We start from the raw sequence: 23627 nt of genomic DNA on the forward strand, positions 1-23627 counted from the left end.
AATCGGATGTGACCAGGTGCACAATTGAAAACATTTTGCAGCATGTAAGAAAAAGGCTGGGGACGGGGCTTTTTCTGTAGCAGCTGCTCGGCTCTGGAATAGCCTGTCTGTTGATACTTTTAAGATGCACCTTTAGACCCATTTTTTATTCTCTGATTTTTAAATGTACTGTATCTATTTTAATCTTGTTCTATTTCCACATACTGTATATGCACACATGTCTCTATGCTTATGTGTGTATATATATATATATAAATATTGTCGGAAACCTGTTTGCTTTTGTGCAAATAAATGAAATGAACTTGAAACTTGACACAAGCTAAGATTACAAAGAAAGTAAAGTTTTGCCAACAACTACATTATTTATATTACATTTCATTTACGTTGGTCAGGTCCCATTCGTCCTTGCACATTATGTTTAATGACCACTTACAAAAAGTGCTGTGAAACATAAGCTGAAGTATATTCACTTGTTATGTGAGCACCTGCTCAGCAGGTGTAGCTGTTTGCAGTGAGGCCACAGGGCTCAGTAGCCCCCCACCCCCTCTCCTCAGCTTCAGAAATAATACCTGGATCTAGTTCAGAACTGAATTTAATAAATTAATCAGCACTTTGATCAGACTTTCCACAAATATGCATCATCCGGTAGTATGGCTGGACAGTCTCAGCTTCCCATTATATTCTAACAGCTGTTTAATAGATATCCCCCCCACCCCCCCATACAACTGGGTTAGGTTAAAAGAGAGGCGGCCTACATTCCGAGGGTGTAGCTCGTTGTGCATGTGCACAGGTAATATTCCAGTGAGTCACCCCATTTAATGCTGCGCCTCCCTCTCTCACCTCCCCACATCTGGATGCTGTTAACATTCCTCACTGCTTATGCACACACACGCACACACACACACACACACACACACACAGACAAAAGCACTGTGTAGCTGTGCAGTTACTGTATATGTAAGAATTTAGTCACAATTGTTGCTGTTGAAAGGACATTCTCTTCTCACATTCTCGAGCGAAACTCACACACACTCATTTTCAACCTATGTGTGTGTAAGACAGCATGGTTGTACTTGGACTAAAGTGTGTTATGTCAAGGGAACTCACACGGTCTAAGTTCAAGTAAAAGCAGCCATGCTATTTCATTTCATATTCCCCCAAAACACACACACACACACACACGCACACACACAGAGAGAGAGTGCATACACATACACATCCCTACACGCATAACAGTCCTGAAATTTAGTTTTGTCTAAGAAAATGAGATCAGCATTTGTTTCTATTTTCATAGATGAAAGTGATTTTAGTATTCTGGCCTGAATTTAGACATTAATTCACTACGGAGTTGCAATAACTTCTGCTGAGGGAAGCGTTATCGCATAGCTTCCACCGCATAAAACGAAACTTTGATCTCTGCATTGAATATTTAGTATTTTACTAAATATTTAATATGGAACATAACAGTTAGTTTAGAACAATGGCTTTAATGTTCAAGGTATCAGTGCGTGTCTTGCAGAGCAGGGCAGCAGCCAATCGTGTTACAGTCTTTCACGCAATCCGTGGAGGACTTTGGTTCCCTGACTTTATCCTTTAAAAGAATAGTTCAATATTTAGCGAAATTCAAATATAATTTTCTTTCTTCTTTGGAAAGTTAGATGAAAAGGACGATACCACCTACATGTCTATGCATTAAGCGCAAAGCTGTCCAAAGTTCATGCCTTCCAACACCTCTAAGGTTCAGAAATGTAAAAACGACAAGTAATGGATTTAGTAGAATTTACGTACTATAACCAAACCTTAATCATAGCAGATCAAGAAGCTGTCATAATCCTTTCTTCTTTTTATTTTCTAACTGCGATTTGCAGTGTTGGAGGCTTACTAAATACATGTACTCAAGTGCTGTACTTAAGTACACTTCAGAGGTACTTTACTTGAGTTATTCCATTTCATACTAATTAATACTTCTACTTCAGTTCAGAGGGGTATATTCTATTTATCACATTTATTTGACAGCCTCAGTTACGTTGAAGATTCAGATTAATAATGCAAAATATAATCAAAACAGTAATTATTTTATTATAGGTTGTCCAGTAGTATGAAGTAAGTGAAATTAGCTCCACCTTTGCCAGCTGAAATATTAAAGTGCTGTACACATTAATGCATTATTATTCATAAGCCAATCATATAATATACATTACTCTGAAATGGTCCATCCTGCATAATGAAAGTTTGATTGCAGGACTTTTACAGTATTTCTAGACTGCTACTTTCACTTAAAGGGGACATATCATGCTCATTTTCAGGTTCCTACTTGTATTTTGGGTTTCTACCAGAACATGTTTACATGCTTCAATGTAAAAAAAAAAACACATTATTTTTCTCATACTGTCTGTCTGAATATCCCTGTATTCACCCTCTGCATGAAACACTCCATTTTAGCTCCTGTCTCTTTAAGACCCCCTCCTGCAAAAAGCACAGTCTGCTCTGATTGGCTTGTGAGAAAAATGTGGTGCACCTAGTTCTCAAGCCATGGGTGGAGATATTCAGATGGGGGGAGGGAGGGGTATATTCTAATGAGCCTGCATTTGACATAGGAAGGGGAGCCAAATCTGAATGGCTTGTTGAATCACATGTTTTCTGATCTAGACAGCCCACAACAAAAACTGACTGTGTTGTCTTATTTCACAGTTTGTGGGTTGGTAGGCTCTCCAGATACCTAAATATATGTGCACAAGCACTGAAAAATGTCTCCTTTAAGTACACAATCTGTTTAAATGTCCAATTCTGTCCTCTTTTTGCCAATCTACTTTTCTCTAAATTAAAAAAAATCTAAATTTTCGGACTGTTCCTTAAGGGGCTGACTTCATAAATGTAATTTTGAATGCAGTGAGTCAGCACCACCGTAGTGAAATGGTCTCATGAATAAGCATGGAAAGACTTCATCAGCTTGTCACTGAGAGAGTGAGTGGAATATTCAGCACCTTCGGTATGGAGCCTGTCCTGCCGGGTGCTGCAGTGACGGTGGCGGGGACTCCTCCCCCGTCCCTCGGCTGACCCCGGTTTGAAGCCAGTGTGTCAGGGAGAGAGGGCTCATAGCTCTGGGCACATACCACCTTAACAACTCCCCCTCTGTTTACCTGTGAACTTGAACTCCATTCACAAACTGGCTGGACCACTACATGTGTGTGTGTGTAGGCAGGCATACAGTATATAACTTTACGCCTCTCTGTCTGTCAACATGTGTGTGTGTCTGTGTGTGTGTGTGTGTGTGTGTGTGTGTGTGTGTGTGTGTGTGTGTGTGGAAACAGTAGCTGTGTGCCGTGCCGTAGCCTGAAGGTGTCAGCTGCAAAGCCTTTGAACTGGCTGCTCAAATGTAAGACGATGTCTCTTCCATCTCTCCCAGTCTTTATTTGCCCAGACCAAATATTTGCAGACCACCTCCCAACATACACATAGCCCCACCATACTTTCCATCATCATCATCATCACAATCATCAATATTTTCTCTCAACATGAATTGCAGGTAGTGGTAACTGAAATTTTGTTCATAAGTAGGCCTACAAAATATAAAATAAATAATAAATCATTTTACTGATTCCTGTTTATTACATCCTGGGTCTTTTTTTTGTGGTTTTGTTCCTTATTTCTAAAACCTCTAAGACCTGCGGGATAGCCGACAATCCCGATCAACAATACTCATACTCATCATAGTCATTAAAGTCCCCATGTAATGACAAATATATTGATTAGTTTCCTGTTTCCCTCCGACTTTCGGCACCAAACAAACTCTTGATAATGCAGAGTTGTAGCAGGGCAATAAGCAAAAAATGGAATAATGTGTCATATATCTGATATTTATCTATATCTTTAACATCAAGGGTCATTCTTCAGGCTTCAGTAAGTCATTATATGTTAGCAAGGATTCATTATTCCATTCAGTATTTCAGAAAGTGTATGATGTAAAGTAACATCCCTCCTTGCTGCCTAGTGAATTGGTTAATTATGTCTACGTACAAAAGTTTAGATTTTGTCAACGTCTTTTGTTGTATCAGAGTAGAGCTTGAATACTGTACGTTCTCAAATAAAAGTTTTTTTTCATTTAAAAAGATAGCTAGCACAAACAAATGCTGTTGTTGCTCTGCTGCTCTTATTTTTAACATAAATATAGTTCTCATTCTCCACTCCATTCATTTCAACTTTGTTGGGTTTTTGTAGATCACTGTTAAGCTACTGTCAATGAAACTCCAGTTTTCCTAAATATGTTTCACATTAAAAGCTTACCAGGAAGAGGATTAATCCTTTGAGCTGCTGGAAGGCTTTTAATGTGAAGTGTCTTTGCAGGAAGTATGATGGTAGTGTAACACTGATTGAAAAAAAAAGAGAGCAGCAAAGTGGTATGACATGACTTGCTGTGGAAATGGACATTATGCTGATATATATATCAAGACAACAGCAAAATAAAATGGCAACTGATCAAAAAACAGGGAGGCTTCTTACTAAAATATAATGACATTTACTTATTTAAGAGGGGAAATTAGAAATAATGGCCTGTTTTTTCTGCAGTTGAGGCACATAAAGGCCTTGGCCATTATTTGAGATTTACAGTATGAATTGTCTGCATTTCAGTCACAGACTGGCAATCTGAGGCAATTCAAATCACATTGTTTACGAGAATGAATCGACTGATGTGACCAAAGACTAAGAAAAAACTTTTGTTATATTTTAACAACTGAATGTTATTCTAATGCTTTCTTTCTTTTCGGAATTAATGTATCAATACTTATAAAGCAACAAATCCTAACATTTGAGAACCAGCGAATATTTCGCATTTTTCTTGCGCCAAAATAATGTATCAGAGGTATTTAATTATCAATTATCATTATAAATGCCGATTGATTACCTGTTGACTAATCAATTAATCCAGTCCACAATGAAACTTTAAACATGGGACAGAAAAAAACATCGACTGTCAACCACCGATAAAACACAATTGGAATAGCAATAGGGAGTTAATGTCCTCTGCTAAATATGTAAAAATATAAATAATATGACCCATGTCCCTGGTTTGTTGGAAATAAAATAGAAGAACTGCATAGTTAGCATGAGCAAAAAGGATCTCCATGGCTGAACAGTGAAAAGTAAAACTATTGCCACTCCCAGAAAGTCTAACTTAATCAGATGTCACAGTGCTGCCAGCACAAATTGATTGACAAGTGCTCTCTGGGGAATGCAGAAACAGCACAGCAATGAGCACTTAGCACCAAAGATGGAGACAAAATCAAGAAAAACACGGATCTCCCAAATTACCACTTGTAAACCGCAGACACCAAATCTTAAAAAATACTTGGACGCAGCCCCAACTACTGTCTGTGAGTGAACATGCAATTCTCTCGGCGGCTGAGTGCATCGCTGGCATGGCAAGCCCGCGTCTGGTCCGGGCAGCAAGAGGTTAAGCTGGCGGTGGCTGGTGTGTTCGCAGCAGGAAGGCAGCGGCCGGGTCTGGGCCGGCCTCCAAACAGATGTTGGTTTGTTTCAGGGCTGTGGTTAAATAGTTGGATGGCGGTCCAGCACACAGGGGAGAGAGGAGGGGATTAGAGCTGTGAGGATTGCAGCTGCACAGACAGAAAGAGAGGAGGAGGGAGGGAGGCACACAGATAAAAAGAGAGACTGCAAAACCAATGATGCAGCGCTGAATTAAAAGGATGGTAAGCTGCGTGACCTCCAGTCCTTGATCACCATAATGCAAACCACCAGCAGACAGAAATTAATTATACTTTCAGAGGATGGCAAATTTATGCTTGATTTTATTTTGTCATTTTTTCTTTGGTGCAAAGCTCTCGCTGTAGTGTTTTTAGCACTATTCCGCCCACTCGTATGTCAGTCAAACAAGTCTGACTGGTACATTCTTCCTTCGATTTTCTATCAATAGTTCAGCATTTTGGGAAATGTGCTTATTTGCCTTCTTTCCAAATAGTTAGATGAGAAGAACAATGGGTCCTTGATTTCACTCAGAGGTAAAGCAGGCTCTCATTTCTACTGGACGATGAAGTCGATTTTGCTATCTGAATTGGCAACAGATTGTAGCTAGCTCATTAAAACTGTATTGTGTTTGATCCTCGTTTCTTAAGTCACGGACGTAGATCAAAATAAGTCAATGTTGACTTTTGGTTTCACACGGGACATGAACAGCAGTCTCCTGGGTGATAGTTCTGTATTGACTCACCCATCCACCCCAACCTCCTCCCTATACGCGGACTTCCTTGGACTATGATTAGAAAAGTATTTGTGATGCGTCGGAAACAATAGGCAATTGGCTGAACAGGCACTGCACTAGTAAGAATGAAATACCCAAAGTGAAGACAAATTTAAGGACCACCTATCATTTAAGAAGAAAAAAAACAACCTATTTTCCACTGAATGGAAGCAACTGTGAAGGGAAAAGTAGAACCTCTGGCAGATGAAATGGGATAGAAAGGTAGTTGAGCGCATTCCACTCTTGTATGGAGGACGGAAACTGCCAAAATCAAAAATAAATGACTCGATAAATAAATGTCATTAAATGTAGCAAAAATAGTATTAAAAATAAATATAGCCATTTATTAATTTATTAATTAAATATGACATAAATTGATATTTATTTTTTAATTTGCTTCTTTATTTTTTTTTACCTTTGTATTAATTCCTTATTTGTTTACTCACCCGTTTCATTTGCCCTTGTATTTATTTATGTATTTATTTTTATAATGTTTTAAATGTATTTATCTTTTGCATATATTTTTTATTTATTTATTTTTAATTTGTTTTAATTTTATAATATTTTAAATGTATATATTTATTCATGTATTTATGCATTTATTTATTTATTTATTCACGATTTTCCCTTTGCATTTCACCCCTTATTTATTTCCCCAAACTTATTTATTTCTGTATTCTTTTCTTTGTACATTTCTTTATGCATTTCTGCCTCATTATGCAAACGAGGGGGCTGTCATTCAACGTATGTCGTCATACATCGACTATATGCTACGGTGTCTGCTTCTGCTCATCAACTTCTGTCATCGTTATCATCTCTGTACAGAGGATCGTTGGCCTGCTTCTGCTCCCCCTGCCGCTGCCTCGTACCGGTACCGGTACCGGCGTGCAGCTCTGCAGAACTGTCTGAACATCAACTGTTTCACAGACTCACCGCCAGTGTCTTCCTGTAGTTTAGCTCGTTCAGAGTGGGAACCGCCAGGCAGATGCCGCCGGAAGTACGCGACACCTTTCAGCGTCAACTGCACCCTGACATCAGAGACTCTGCCTGAGCCGGGATCGATGGCACACGCCGGACCGACCGCTGGACGCTCTGCACTGACACTGAGTCTTATGATGGAGAGAAAGGGCTGTGCGGCGTGTCCGATGTCAAGGTGCAGTTGTCGCTAAACAGAAAAGTAAATAAATAAGAGAATTATTAAAAAGAAAGAGACATTGGGGAAGACGACTCTGGTTGCAAAAAGAAGTCCGTTTGTGTAGAGGTCTAGTTTACCTAGTTTATGGTCTCAATCGCTACATTCAAGTCTTCTTCAATACAGCATGATGTTCATTTAGTAAATTATGGTCCCATTTAGAGTCAAATAGACCATAAAGCAGGGGATGCTTTAGGGCGTGGCTACCTTGTGATTGACAGGTCGCTACCATGGCATTGTCCGTGTTTTCGTCTTAGCATTTAACCCTTTCACAGTGTGTTTTCTGTTCATGAAAGTTAATTATTACCTTTTTGGTCACCTAAAAATGTCTTATTCAGCATTCGGCTGTGCTTAGCTCCACCCTCTCATGTCACTTCTCGTTGCAAAAGACCAACATGGCGACGGCCAAAATGCTGAACAAGAGGCTTCAAAACGGCAGTCACAACAATGGGTGACTACGTCCACTTCTTATATACAGTGTATGATTTGAACACATCTTTTTTTTGATCATTTTTTATTGAGAAAGGTATAGAAGAGAAACATTACATATCTTACATGTTACCCCTTTTTTACAAATCAATGTTGGGATTTAAACAGTGTTCTTCAAAAGCAAAGGTGGATAAAAGTTGGTGGGTTTACCGAGACAAATATAAAAGGGTTAGAAGAAAAACGAGAAAGAAGCCTGCAGAAAGCAACAAGTGTGTACCAGAGGACACACAGGGCTGAGATGAGAAGAGGACTATGCTTTTTTATATTACTTTTTCTTTTTTTTTGACAAAAAGAAATTGTAGATAAGTTCCAAAAAGAACATGTGCCTCCAGGGAAGAGAGAGCGAGGACAGAAAAACTCACCAGTTTTTGCATAAATAGCACTTTGAAGTCAGGGATAGGAAGATGGGGCAGTAGGAGGAGAGGAAGGAGGAGAGGAAAAGAGAGTGTCTGTGGATATGAAAGAAGTACAGTGTCAAAACTTTTTCAAGTGCAGCTCTAGTTAAATATGCCTGCTCGGCCCTCGGGGGCTGTACTTGCATGCTTAGTGTTTCACCTCTTTCCTTTCCTCCTCACCTTCTCTGCAGCCCGCCCTCCATTAAAACTGCAGATACTGACTTAGCCCTTAGCTTTAGCTCACACGTTGGTCTTGATCTCTTTAGACAGGGAGTATGAGAGCTACATTTCGAAGTGGATTATTCCCTATAGTATCTCTCAAACTCTTTTTAAGTCTAGGGTGTCCACAATTAAAGCCAAGTAGCTCACATATCTGGCCATTATACAGGCTTAAGGCCTTTACACACCAGGGGCAGATTTTATAATGAATACTTTAACACAGAACGTGAATCTTACGCGGTGAAAAAGAGACGTATTTTTTTTACGGAAAAAGGAAACAAAACAAAAACATTGAGGCTCTGCTGTCTGAACCAAGATGGCATTATTACTCCGTTCAACCTTGACAATGGCAGCGCATACAGATCCACTCTTTCTGTTCTTACCTTTCACAATAAACAGTATACAATAGACATATAAATACAAAACATTTTGGATTCTGTCTCACTTCTTCTTTCCTAACCTGGCCTGGCAAGTCTTTCAAAAAGGTTTTACAATAATAAGCAAATATGAGCAAAATTGACTATAAATACACAGAGTTTTGGTTGTGGTTGAGTTTGAATGTGAAAACAGTTCATGAATTGTGAAAGATGTGGTGATCAAGCAATGAAAAGTGAGCCACAGTTGAGGCCACATTGATTTCTGTTGCGCTGGCTGGGAAGAATTGTGCTGTAATGTGTTATCAGCATCATACTATGAGCTTTTATTTGGATATCAAAGACCTCTAATGGTAGAGATTGGAACAAAAGAGCAGTCTTGGTTATATGGTCATCCCTAGTGTTTCCACTCCTATCAGGGATAAGGGGAGGACTTCCTGTCTCGTAAGGTCCTTTTTCTATTTCACCCATCAATTTCTCATAATTGGCCCTGAACAGCTGTGATATTTCAGCAGTTATGATGATTTCTAAGTATCTAAACCCTTTAAGGCATTTAAATTGTCCTGCTGGTTGTGCAGGCTAGTGTCCCACCAACATCATTGCCTCAGACATTAATTGGTTGATTTGATAACCTTAGAATTCTCCATATTCTTTTAGATTTCTTATCAGTGCAGGGACAGAGGAAACTGGGTCACTGATATACGTCAGTACGTCATCTGCGTAGAGTGAAATCGTGTGTACTGTTTGACCTTCTTCTTTTACCTGTAATGTTATCATTTTGTGTAATTAAAGCTGTGAGAGGTTCAATACTTATAGCAAAGAGCAAGGGAGACAAATCCCCCGCTGTAGCCTACCCCCCTCTCAAGGTTAAAAAAAATGTGAACAACATCAGTTCACTCTAACAGGCGATTATGGATTTGTATATTTAACTCTTACCCAGTCCGCAAACATCGGGTGGAATCAGAATTGGCTATTTTTTATTTAACCTTTATTTAACCAGGCAAGTCAATCAAGAACAACTATCCACTGGTGTTGAATCCAGGCAAGTAAAGTAGAGTCCGGTTGTAAAGTTAGTATAACCAACATGTATTCAACATTAGTATTATTATCTAGAATCCATTTAACGTATCATGTTAGCATAACTGTAGTCAATGAGTCTGCCCGCTGTAGAGGTGAAGAAAAGTTTGGTTGTAACGTTATCAAGCATTGGCATGATATATCCAGGATCCAGCAGAAAAGGTGAACTGAGTCGCAGTCTGTCCGCTGCAGATGACATGCTTGTCTCAGTCTGCAGAGCCCTGAAGCCCCATCCCTGTGCTTGTTTATTACCTCCGCAAAGGCCGAAGGCCTAGGAAGGAGGTTATGTTTTCACTGGCGTTGGTTTGTTGGTTTGTCCTTTTGGAGGATAACTCCAAAAGTCCGCGATGGATTTGAATGACATTTTTTGGCACAATGAATAATCCATTTGATTTTGGTGGCGATCCAGGTCATGAGCCGGCTTTGGGATTTTTTTTTAATAAGTCTGCTCAGCCTGTGCATTAAGACCACAGGCTTTAAGACATGCGCAGTGTAACTGATAATGCACTCATGGTGCGACGTACATGAAACCTGCCTTGGCGGAGGTCTGCACTCTCCGAGTGCACTTCTAGTTCAAAATGTATTAATATTGAGTGTGCTGTGTGTCCAAACTGCACCAAATTCGACAAAGCACTTCATGAAATCCCGACCAATACACTCGCCAAGTGTGAAGTCGATCGGATAAACGGTTCTCGAGATATGCGAAGGACATACAGAAGGACAGACAGACAGACAGAGATTCCTTGCTTTATAGTTAGATGTTGGTAAAGTGGTACAGATGGGAGTCCATTTTGCCAACCTTAGCTTCTGTGTGAGAACATTCCTTTGGTATAAGGGTGTGTGTACATGTAACTATTTGCCTGTCTGGCAGCTGGCAGACATGATGATGATGATGATGATGATGATGATATGAGTGGGTAAGCTGTTTGATGAAGGGATGGGGGTTTTTGAGAGTGGTTTGGAAAATGTCTGTGTGTGTATGTGTTGGGTGGGAGGGTGGAGCATGAACCCCATCCAGCTGCAGAGTCTGGGATACACCTGGGCCTCCTGTCTAAACAGCCCTGTTCTGTTTTGCATGGCTGCCCCTGCCAACAACTGTTTGTAACTGCTGGTTTGTGTGTGGATGTGCGTGTGTGTGTACAGTATGAATAAATATAGACAGAGAAAATGATATATGGAGAGAGACAGTGATCATGTTCTATGTGACATTCAGTGTATATTTTTACATCATGTATACTGCTATAAATTCCTGTTGTTTTTACATACAGTAGGTCATGTCTAGAAGGTAACCCCCAAGTTGCAAAAACATGCAAAAACTGTCGTGAGACTCGCTGCCAGAAGACCTGTCCTAACCTTAACCATTTGAGGTCAGTGGTGTAGTGGTACCTGGAGAGGTGGGGATACTCTTAATTTATGCCTGATATTTTTGTTTGAAGCGGCCCGTCAAGCAACGGATAAAGGCCCTGTGTTATAATCAGTGCCTTATTAGACTATTCATGCATATTTAGTTCACCCAAAAAAGGGCCAGTAACTGTCACTTAACTTTTGCTGTTTGAATTCAAGGAGTTATGATCATTATGAAATCAACATTAGCCACAGAAGAGGACCAGATTTTGCAATCAATACTGGCCCACAGACTGGGTTGAGACAACTCCATTATTTGGCATTATGAATAAAGTATTGCTTATTCCATCCACACATGAAAATTGGACAACTATTCTCTCACCTTGCAAGTATATACTGAAAAATATAAATGTTCAGAAAACTCAAATTTTCAAGGCAACAGGATGCAATCGATTTTTTTAGTTTTCTCAATTTTTGACTATGTTGACTTTACTAAGGTTTACAAGTTTAGAAGAGGTTCCGGGCACTGTGGAGTGACTCCGGGCCTGGCTCCTCCTGTATCTCACCAGGGTTGCTCCCTGTGCGTTGCTCCAGCTGCTCGCCTACCACACACTTCATCTCGGCATGGTGGATCTTCAGGCCCCGCGAGTTCTTGCAGCTCTTGCCGCATACAAATACTGTACTCGTAGCCGTTTGTCCAAATGCATGGGTCGTTTGTCTGTTCGTTCGGGGTGCTCGTTCTTGTGCCTGTGTGGGCAGCGTGGCTAAGGCACAGTGCGGACATCTATGGACATCAGCCAGTTTGATTCTGTTGAGGCCTTTACATCCTTTCACTTTCAATTAATTACTTGTTCTTTCCATTATCTGTCTGGCGGGTCGGTCTCAGTCTCAATGCACTATGCAGCCTAGTACTTACTGTCCATGTTTGTCCTGCTGACCAGAATACTGTAAACTCTCTGAAAAACCACTGCATCTCTCTCTAAACCTCTGTTTGTTTGTGTCCCACAAGCACAGCTGTGTGCTTCTCTCTCTCTCTCTCTCCCTAGTTTCTCCTCCTTGTTCTCTCTCTTCACTCAGGCTTCTCTGTGCTGGACCATCCACTGTCCTGGGACGTCTCTCTCTCTCTCACTCTCTATCTCACGCTGTCGGTGCCTCATTCCAGATGTTTTGATCTGGATTTTTGTCCTCCAGGAGATTCAGCCTTTCTTCTTTTCTTTGTCATCCCAATGTCTATACTGTTATGTTATTATGTTGGCCTACAGTATATTTTGGCCAATTGTTGAATAAGAAGTTTTTTAGGGTGACTAAAATTTTACAATTAACTTTCATGAACTGAAAACACACTGTGAAAGGGTTAAAGTTGTAAGATGAAAACACGGACAACTCCCAAACCGGACAACGACGTGGTAGTGACCTGTCAATCACAAAGATAGCCACGCCCTAAAGCATACCCTGCTTTATGGTCTATTTGACTCTAAATGGGACCATAATTTACTAAATGAACATCATGATGCATTTAAGAAGACTTTGAACTCGCAATTGAGACCATAAACTCATGTTTACAATGTTTACCAGGGTAATAAATCAATTGAGAAGTAGAATCATTTTCTCATAGACTTCTATACGGTCAGACTGCTTTTCGCCCCCTGATGGCCATTAGAAAGAATGAAATTCAGAACCAGAGGTTGCCGACTGGGTGTTTGGATCAACTGTTAACGTCAGTTCAGAACAGGGTTTATATTCAGCTGTCTGTTCAAGACCACTTCTGAATGAAAATGACCCTTCAAAACATAAGAATATGTTTACTGCAGACATGATATGTGAGTTGCATATGTTAAATATACAATACTTTGCAAGGTTAGGGTTTTCTTTTTTATGTTAAGATTCTATCACTCATTCCTGTCCCCAATTACCATTAAGAGTTTGCAGCTGGAATTGCCCTATTTCCTCAGAGGGATCATTTAGATGTCTTAGATAACTTATATTTGAGCATGTGTGTATCCTATATTATATCAGAAACACAGTGTCCAAAAAATGTGAACCTGACTTCCAACCTTACAGTTTCACGGAAAGCATATGGGCTTTCTAGGAAGCCTGAGGGCGTATCACCTTTAGTTGTCAGGAGTCGGGGTCAGATACTGGCCGCCTGCACTCCAGCACACATTGCTCACATTATTGGACGTGTCTGCAAAACACAGATGACTTTGACCCAGACTCGCCCCCAACTGTCATAGTCAAAATCAGGATATCAAAGTGGCATGACGCTGATGTGCTTTCTCGGCGCCTGTTCTTAAGGATGTGGTCTCTGAGGTACTTAACCAAAAGCTGTAACTCATATAATCACCTCACCTGCCAGGCCAGACATTGAATCACCCTTTAAAACAATCATGTTTTATTGCCAACTGTTTCCTCAACCGTGTTGCGAAAGTAGTGGAGTATGGTCCCTTGTGTATACACTACCTCGCATGCCTGGGTGAGATAACAGATTCCATTTGATTTAACCTACTTGAAGTAGAAGCTGGGTGGGGTTTACCACATCCGGACATAAATCAGGTAATTATTCATCAATCACTTGAGTACTGAATGTCCTGTGTTTGTATACTGTTTCTAGTACTTGTTGTCCCATGTGGCAAACTGGTTGTGTCAGACAGCCCAGGCTCAGTGAGCTAGACCACACACTATTTAAAGTAATTTCAACATTATTCTATTTGAAACTAAGATGAAAACAACGTAATAAATGAATCTGCAGTCTTAGTCAGAGGTGGTTGCAATGTTGAATGTATGTGTGGTGTTGTGAAGGCAAAACAAACAGGAAACCCAAATCAAAAGGGTAGATGGTGATGGAGATAGAGAGAGAGAGAGAGAGAGAGAGAGAGAGAGAGAGAGAGAGAGAGAGAGAGAGAGAGAGAGAGAGAGAGAGAGAATGAAGGAAATTGGTATTGTTATCAAATTTGAAAATGTCTAACTCAAACCAAAAGAAATAAACAGTAACAAATGGTTTGACAATAAAAATGTAAGGAAAACTTTAAGAAAGTTATCAAATGAAAACAAAGACACCCAAATAACCAAATTTACTATGACACCTTAAAACAATACAACACACACTAAGAGCAAAGAAAGAAAAATACACTAGGAACAAGCTCTCTGAAATAGACAAATCTTTAGTCAAACCAATTCTGGCAGAAGTGGAACACTCAAAACAAAACACAACAAGATCATTTGCCAATATAAAATGCCAGCATTTGGACTACTAATTTCACTGAATTATGCAGCAATAATACAAAGAACTTTGTCCAAAGCAAAATATACAACGTGTACACAAAGTGGAGAACTTTAGAATTAGTAATTAAAGACAACCAAAACCCTCTAGATAATTTGATAACAGAAATAAAAGGAACTAAAAAGGTCATTAGAGCTGCAGAGTTGGTTGGTTCTCTGTGGGTTCATCACTACAAGCGACACCTTTCATTTTACAGTCATTTGATCTACTGTTAATATTGTAATAATATCGATCAGTGCAATTTTAAGGGGTTGTTTTTTGTCACCTTACAGTTACAGTTTCCTTACTGTCCTCACAGGTAGAAGTGTCATGTAGAAGGTAAGTGCTCAGAGAGAGGAGACTGGGCTTGTATTGCAGTGAGAGGGAATGTCAGAACAGGGCGAGTTTCCTCTGAGCAGAGGTCGGTCGAGTTGAAAGGCAAAGCTGCCTGCTGGCGTGTTTGTGTTTCAGCTGCTCTTGTTTCGCAACAGAAGACTGCTAGAGGAACAAAAAGAAGAGAGAGCATGAGACCTCAGAAACAATACGTAGAGGCAAGCACAGACTAGACTTAACTTCAGTTCATTTGGCCCTTATGTCCTATACAGATTATAAAGAAGGGTACAGTATATGGATGAGTCTACTTCTGCTGCCACTGTACTATACTGTACCATCCCTCAAAGAGACTCATAGTTAGGGTTGGGGATTGTTCCATATAGTTTAAAACTCTTGCCCTGACACCTGGGTTTTGCTGCCAGTAACAACACTTCTTTTTCTAAATGACTTTGAGAAGTATAATCAAGGGTTTTCACAAAACCATTTTTTTTATTTGCCTGAGCGACCCTTTATATTATTAAAAATTATCTGATCAAGGAAAGAAACAAATAAGACTACAAATCTGACCAGACAGTTGTCAATACTCAGCGCTACCAAAAAAGCATTGAGTATAGAGGAGTGATTTCTTGTGTCCAGGGTTCCAGAGGTAAAACATCTGGTTCTTTGAGAGAAAGAAACTGAGGTACGTAAGTTTACGTAACAAAAGTTATGTAAAATAAGTCAACTTTTAAGCAGACTTTCTCGCTCTTTATACTACGTCAATTGCTCGGACTGTCTAATAGTGACACGGAGGGGTTTACATTGGAGTTAGTTGAAAGCCCAGGGCGTCTCATTCAGATGCTAAAGGGGGCCTCTGTATCAGACGCCGAGGGCCACTGACCCTGCGTCGGTATTTGATGAGTTGGGAGTGAGAACAGGTTGGTTGAATACGGCTCTGACTTTCACTTCTAACTGCCGTCTTCTCCATGGCAGCAGCAGTATATTATAGTACAGTATATAGAGCCATCCACCATACCAAATGGATGAAAAAACCTGTATCCCTTCAAAACAAAGAAATAATGAAAACTCATGCTATAACAGAAACGTACACTATTGTTACATTATAAGGGAGACTTCTGAGTTTCTGTGTTTAGGAACATCGAGAAAGAGAAACTGACAGTGCATGGGGAGAAAATACTTCCACACCAGCAGATCCTCCCACTTCTCAACACTAGTGACTGATACTCGGGCTCATACTCATCAGGAAGCAGCCAGCTCACTTTTGCCACTACTCTCGCCATTCTGCAGGAAAGGGTGTGGTCTCTCATGCTGCACATATTGTTCTCACCACATCTTCCTCATCTTTCAGTATCACATGATGATCATAATGACAGATACAATTCCTTCGTATTTATTTTATTTTGATTAATCTGGAAGGAATTTATGGCAACACCCTACCCTTCTCCATGCTCTAACACTTACACACCCACCTCATGTCTTGTTATAAAAACTTCCAGTTGTAAAGCAGGAGCAGGGCCGCTTCTTCTGCTGCTGGCTTTAAATGACCCAGGTTTGGTTTCTGGCAGCATATTTTTACCAAGTGGGCATCAGATTTATCTAAATGTGGAACAGTGGGGGGGGGGTACACAGTATAGGAAAATATGGGATTCATTTCTCCCCTCTGTACGTGCTGGGTTGTGTTTCAGCTGCTGGCAGCACACACTGCAGAGGTGAAGTCACCGGGCAGTGCAGAGTGAAGAAACACAGAGCATGCCAAACATGCATGCAGAGGAAGGTGTGCAGCCATGCAGTGCAGGCTTATACTGTATACACACACTGCACATGAATAAAGACACATGTGTTCGCTGGCTTTGGTTTTCTAACACACACCTCACACATATACAGGATAAGAAACTACCCTCCATCAATGTCAAACTTTGATTTCAGCAGTTAAATTAGTATATCATTCCAATGATTGCCAAACCTGTTTGTTATATAAATAGGTCAATGACTATTTGTGTCACTCGTAGTGACAAACACACAGAAATATAACCAACTCTGCAGTTCCCCCCACTGTTACTGAGCTTTTCAATCTCTTTGTTTCGATTTTATGACCCACAACTTTACTGCTTTACTTCAGTCTCACAGCTCTCATTGGCCTCATTTCCAGCGGCAGCAGGCAGCTGTTTCCAGTAAAAAAAACTTGTACATTACCTGCTAACAGCAGAAAACAGCAGACAAACACAGTAAAGCCTTGTTCAGACTAACAGCCCAAATCCGTTTGGCATATCCAGATTGTATCCAGATTGGTTTTAGAAAATCTAGACAGCAAAAAACAGTCCGTTCTCATTCCCAGGGTGCAAATACCGACGCTTTGTCATGCCCCTCAGCACCCTTTAGCGCCCATTGTGTATGAGACACACCGGGCTTTCAATTAACTATAATGTAAACCCATCAGTGACAATATTAAACGCTCAGAAAAAAGGGCTCTCTGAGTGTGGTGATGTAGTTTAAAGCCCAAAAAAGACACATGTAGGGTGTGTGGGAAGGTTAGTAGATGGGTCCAACAAACACAGGGCTTTCATCCAGGAGACCGCTGTTCGTGTTTCACTTTACAATCTGCTGTTCGTGTCCCGTGTTCACTATATTACGTTTAATTTTCTCTTTACAAACGAAAGTTACATGAAGTTACGTTAGTGACATTTGTGACATGTTTTCTGTACTTATGTAACCTTGTTTGCGTACGTATTTTACCTAGTTTACGTATTTTTTTTAAGCCTAACCAAGTGGTTTTATTGCCTAAACCTAAATGCGATCGTTGCTGTAGTTTTGTTGCTTAAATATAACCGCGACCATTTCATGGTAATGACGTGGGGTTAAATGACACGAGAAAAACTGTTTCACAACCTTAACCCGGTGTTATGAAATGAAACATAAAAAGCTTAAAATATGTTATCATGATATGCGGAATGGCCTTAAGATGTTTTGCTATTCAAACGTCTTCCCATGAGATCAGGTTGGATAAATGCAAATGCAGATCCCACTAATCTGATTGCATAAAGAAGTAAACTCTTTTTTGACTGAGTTTTTACGCATATGGCAGTGTATTCTTTATATTATGACAGTTTTCCTAAAATTGGATTAAAAACATTCCAATATATTATCATCAGCTTACAGTATCTCAATATATCACAATATGTTGAATGTAGCCTTAAAGACTAGCTGGTGAACATAGTGGAGCATCCAGAAGTTAAAGAAACAGATATTTCCCTTTTGATAGAGACCAAAAACAGAGCAAAAAAAGATGGATGAATATCGGGCTTACATTAATCAGGTCGCCTGCTTTACACGTTTTATAAATTAATATTTAATATTTTCTATGTTTTTATTTTATTTATATACGTATATTGGTATGTAATGCTGTTGTTACTGGTGTGTTTATTGCCCAGTAGTTGCTGAAATAGCATGATGAATAAAAATTTAAACATTTTTTAAACATTTTTTTGCAGATTTTGCAGTTTATATTTTTTTAATTGGCATACACAACTGCACATGTATATCTATATGTCTACCTCCATGTGTCCCTATTGAAGCTGAGCCCTCGGCAGCCCTAGGTGAAGGCTCAGTCTTCCATAGTGTTGAATATAGCTGCTGCTGTTCTCCTTTTACATGACATATAGGGTGAATCATTGTCTGAGATTGTGGTGAGAGGAAATGGCCATAGCAGATTACACAATGGAAACTCAAAACCAGTGCATTGTAAATCGGCACCACTGAACTGTGAGTGACTCACAATAAAAAAAGACGGAGGCCAAAGCTGTTTGATGATAGTTGGGCTCGTTAAATGAGGAAACCTGATTCATCCACCACCTTCACACTGTGGTTTTCACATACTCATAGGTTGTGCTGTCATTCTCTTACAGAGGGTTCAAAGATTGCAGCATACATAGTCAACAATTAACAGAATAAAAAAACTAATTCTGAAACTAAAGTGTCAAAATGTCCCAAAAAATTACTTAACTGTCCCAGTATTGGATGGTCAGGCAATAACCAATAGTGATATTTACAAATCAATTATAAAAATAATACTTCAAAGTCAAAGCAGCAAAGGCTGACATATCCTTACTTTTAGCGGGGGTCAGCCCTATGTTGGTTGGGTTGGTTAGGTTTAGGCATGAGGGGTGAGATTGGTTAGGGTTAGGGTACAGTAAGAATATCAGGGTAAGCCATCAGAGGCAGAGTAGGGCGGGTCATGGGGGGTTTCAGAATAATGAGCCGTCGGAAAAATAGCATGGCGCCAACGTACTGATCTGAGGGAAGATAGACACACTCCCTATTAGTACGGTACTCTTATGAGTACCACGCCTGGTAAATTATTTTGTCTTTATGGACAACCCTGAAAGAGACATCACAAAATATTTCTACATTTATATTTTCCTGTCAAACATGTGGTGTTTCAGTCCCTTACTTGTTGGGTGTTGACACAGTTCAGGCTGTTCTCATACACTGTTAGTAGCTATTGCTATGAAGGCGCACTGATCGCTCTTGTTGTTGGACATTCGTAATAAAACGCACAGAAGATAACACAATAACTTCTCGGGAGATATATATATATATATATATATGTTTTACTACAACATGCGCTCGTGGCTAGAATCTTTTTTTTTTTTTTTAGGGTTCTGTTACGGAAGATTGTGATCTTGATTGAAAGGCACGAGACTTTTTTCTATGTTTAACCAAATCCACCATTTTTTCCTGACCTAATCATGATCATTCCCTAACCTATCCCTAACATTAAAGAGGTACTTCAGTTGCACTTTCATAAAGGCGGGGGACTTGCGAGAGACAGAATTTAAAAAATGGTAAAAATGTATGCAACAGAGGCCCTTGTATGGGCCTTCATGTTCATAAAAAGACTTGATCCATACATTTCTTTTAATTCAACTCAGTCACGTCTTGTTGTTGTTTTGTATCTTGAAATGCCCACACCTCCGGTGTGCGACGCAAACTTTCCGTCATAAATTTTTATTCTCTTAGCCTAAACTGAGATAAGATAACACGCACGATGCAGGATGCAAACCCTGGTCTGCAGAGCCAAAGTCCTGAGCAGATATAGGAGGTAGCGTTAGCATCCCCCAGACTGGAAATAATGTTGCCAATGAACATAATCCAGGCAGCAATTAGGTTTCCTACAAAATGTATTAGGCAAAACCATTATTACCAGTGAGAGGCAGGGCTGAATTATGTCAATGAGAATTTAGTTTGAATTAAAACATTCAACCTTACACTCCCATCTGAGCTATTTCGCCTCCATTAACCCTAACCCTAACCCTAACCGCCCAAAAAATGGAATGCTGCTTTCCACGATGTTATTGCAATATTAAATCATTAAATAATTTGTTATTTGTCAGGTTCATTTTGTGATGACCATTCAGTATTTTGAACATTCTAGCTGCCATATAAAACCACCAGAGAAGAGAGAAATGTAAGTAAATAAGTTGCAAAATGAGAAACTGCTAGAGATATATTGAACTCCGATAATAAACTACGTGAGATCAGACTGTGATTACTCTCTGCAGAGAATCACATAACATACAAGATGACTCACCATGATACCGTTGATACAGTATCAAAACTCATCAGATCTAAGAAAAGCACCTCAAGAGGCAACACAAACTTGTACTGGTAACTCAAACTTACATATCAATTATGTATCAATGGAGGTACGCCAAAAGTGTGGAAATAAGGCAGAATTCTCAAGTGATAACTCCCAAATTCCCACTCGCATCCCCCAAGAGAGAGCTATTGAAACAAGACAAGGCAAGAGTAAAGCTAGTGTTCTTGGCATGTTTCAGCATGAGACTCCTCTCCTTCATCATCAGTCATCATCCGCAGCACTTGATGGATACCAGCAACATTGCTTTTGCGTCTCAGGTCGACTTGAATTAGTGCAGAGAAGGGTTAGGAGTGGAGGAGAGGGATCTATCAAAGGCTTTCAAGACTTGCCCTCCTGTCTGCTCCCTTTTTCTTCCCCCTCAGATCACTTTCTTACTGAGGGGGCCTTAAAGTGAGTGAACGCTGCTAGCACTAATTAAGCTGGCGAAGATGGCGCGGGCCTCGGCACCAGCAGAAAGTCAGGGATGAAAGCTTCATTAATGAATCACAATGCCGTGACAACACTGATAATTACCTCCATGGGCAAGGAGATAAAAGATGAGGTCTAAGAAAAAAATATGGGAGCTTTACTTAGCTGAAGAATACCCAAGTGACGTTAAGGCTCAATGAACCTTCTTGCCCTAAAACGAATGGACTAGAAAGTGTGTGCGCGCGTGTGTGTGCGCACTCTCAATTACCGCCCTGGGGTCAAATGAGCATTGTATAATATTGAATAAGTCACCCATGATTAAATATTCTATTAAATGAAAACTCTAACATTTTATATAATCTGCTCATTATAGTGGGAACCTCTTATAGCGATCACGTCTGTCTGGGTCAAATTGATCGCTATAAGTGGATGATTATAATTTTGATGATTTGATGATTTTTTTCTTCTTCTTTATTTCATGCAGTTAACAATCTAACTGACATTCGTATATTTATTACATGAACATTAAGTACTGACACGGACAGCTTTTATTGAAAATACAGTACAGCTGTGTCAAACGTAGCTTCAGCTGTTTTCAAGGGCGGCTTCAACCGCAGGTGCTTTCGCCGTGCACATTCATTTTCTGTCTCCATCTCTAGCAGCCATTACCGTTTCTCGAATTGAGTAGACTACACCAAGGAACACCAAGTTTCGCTGCTGCATCTCGTTGGCTCGTTTTTGTCCGTTTGTCAAAAGCTTCGAGAAGACGTTTTTCATTGAGAGAGGAAAATTACTTTCTTTTTCCCGTCAAGATTTCAATGTGCACGCAACACCAGTCTCAGGTAGCCAGCCAGAAGCAGACCGGTTACCTTGAGCTAAAGTATTCAATATGGGTAATGTATATTATAACCCCCTGGATTTTTTTAAAGATCATCAGAAAAAAACGGATGCTAAGCTGGCTCAAATGAGGGCTGTTTTGCCTTGCTTAGGACAAAAACTGGACGTAAAGGAAAATTGCTGGCTTCATCACAAGTAATGGATATAAAAGAAAGCCCCTCAACAATCAAGGTTTAGACAATTGATTCTATATATATATATATTATATTTTATATAATTTTTTTTCTCCTTTTTTTCTACAAAAGGTTTCATAGTCCCAACAAATAATATTTACATTTTTACTGCTACTTACTATTCTAATACTATTTCATAGATTATGTTCTAATCTAACAAATCCATACCTCTTAGAATCTGCAAATATGTTTAATACATGTCTAATATCTTTCTAATACATTTCTCTTGTATTGTTCTTTCACAAAACTATAGAAGTTTAAAAAAAATAGGCTATATGTCAAATGAATCCAAGGGACATACATGAGGAGGTCCCTGGTATAGCCCCATTCTCTATCTTAAAAGGTCCTTGGCTGATTAAAAGATTGAGAACCTTTTCTTTAGATAATGTATCTAGTTAGCTAGCAAGCTAATCACCAGTTGTTCAAAGCTAGAAGATTTTGTGTCCGCTTCAGTGAAGACAAAGCATCTGAAATGCTACAGTACATGTGGTCACTGGGCTCAGCCGTTGTCGGTCAAGTTTCATTGCATAACTGCTTGTTAAACCACAAAGTGTTATTTCTGTTTCTACACACGTTAAACTCACTCCTACAGCATGTAAATAAGACGGCTTTAGAGTTGCTAGAAAGCAACTTTGACAGAGCAAGGCTAGCTGTTTCCCATTCTGAATTGATCAGTGCGAAATGGAAAAGCCTGGGGGGGGGGGTTGTTGTGTTGTACAAATAAACCTGCTGACCCTGTGAGATACACTGAGATTCTGTATAATGAAGACAATAACAGTCTTCATTATACAGCATAGAACCAGTGGGTTTGCTATCATAACAACATGTTTGATCATTGTGGTGTCTCATGACCTTTATGGGGAAAAACTGTTGTTTGTTGCATCTCAACAAAATCAACATTTTGCAAATGGGTGGTAGAACCAGAATAGTACTATTAAAAATGACTATGCCTTTCATGCATAGGCCTGCTCCTGGCTAAGACAAACACAAACCTCCCTGTAAAACCACAACTTGTGTTCTTCCATTTTTTTTTTTGTATGGATTTTTTTTGCAAATTAGGCTTCAGAAACGCATGATGTCACAGTTGATGCTTCCATGATATTCTATACAGTCTATGGACCTCACTGATGTTGTAGTCTGACCTGTAAGTCACAAAGCATGCATCCAGAGTATAGGCCTAGCACCGTGGTCATATAGAATTTAAACCTAAACTTTCCTTTCCACTATCAGTTGAAAAATATGGTATCATCTACTCATAACAACCTTAAATTTGCAATGTGTAATACCTGGCCACCTGCTCCAAACTAATAGAGGACGGCATTTCACCTCTACTACTGGGTCCATACAATCTAAACTTACAGTAAATAGTTATTAAAGAAAAGCCAACTACTAACTAACAGCCGGGAAACAATATGCAAATTTCAATCAAGCTGCTGAAACTATGAGAGCCGCTCACAATAACACCGCTATCTTATAAGCTTCACATGTGGCGTGGGCCTATAGTTTACCTTAGCCATCCGTGTGTTTACTGAGCCACTAACCGGGGGTTCTACAC

This window comes from Sebastes umbrosus, chromosome 6 (genome assembly GCF_015220745.1).
Source record: "Sebastes umbrosus isolate fSebUmb1 chromosome 6, fSebUmb1.pri, whole genome shotgun sequence".
Classification (NCBI taxonomy): Eukaryota; Metazoa; Chordata; class Actinopteri; order Perciformes; family Sebastidae; genus Sebastes; species Sebastes umbrosus.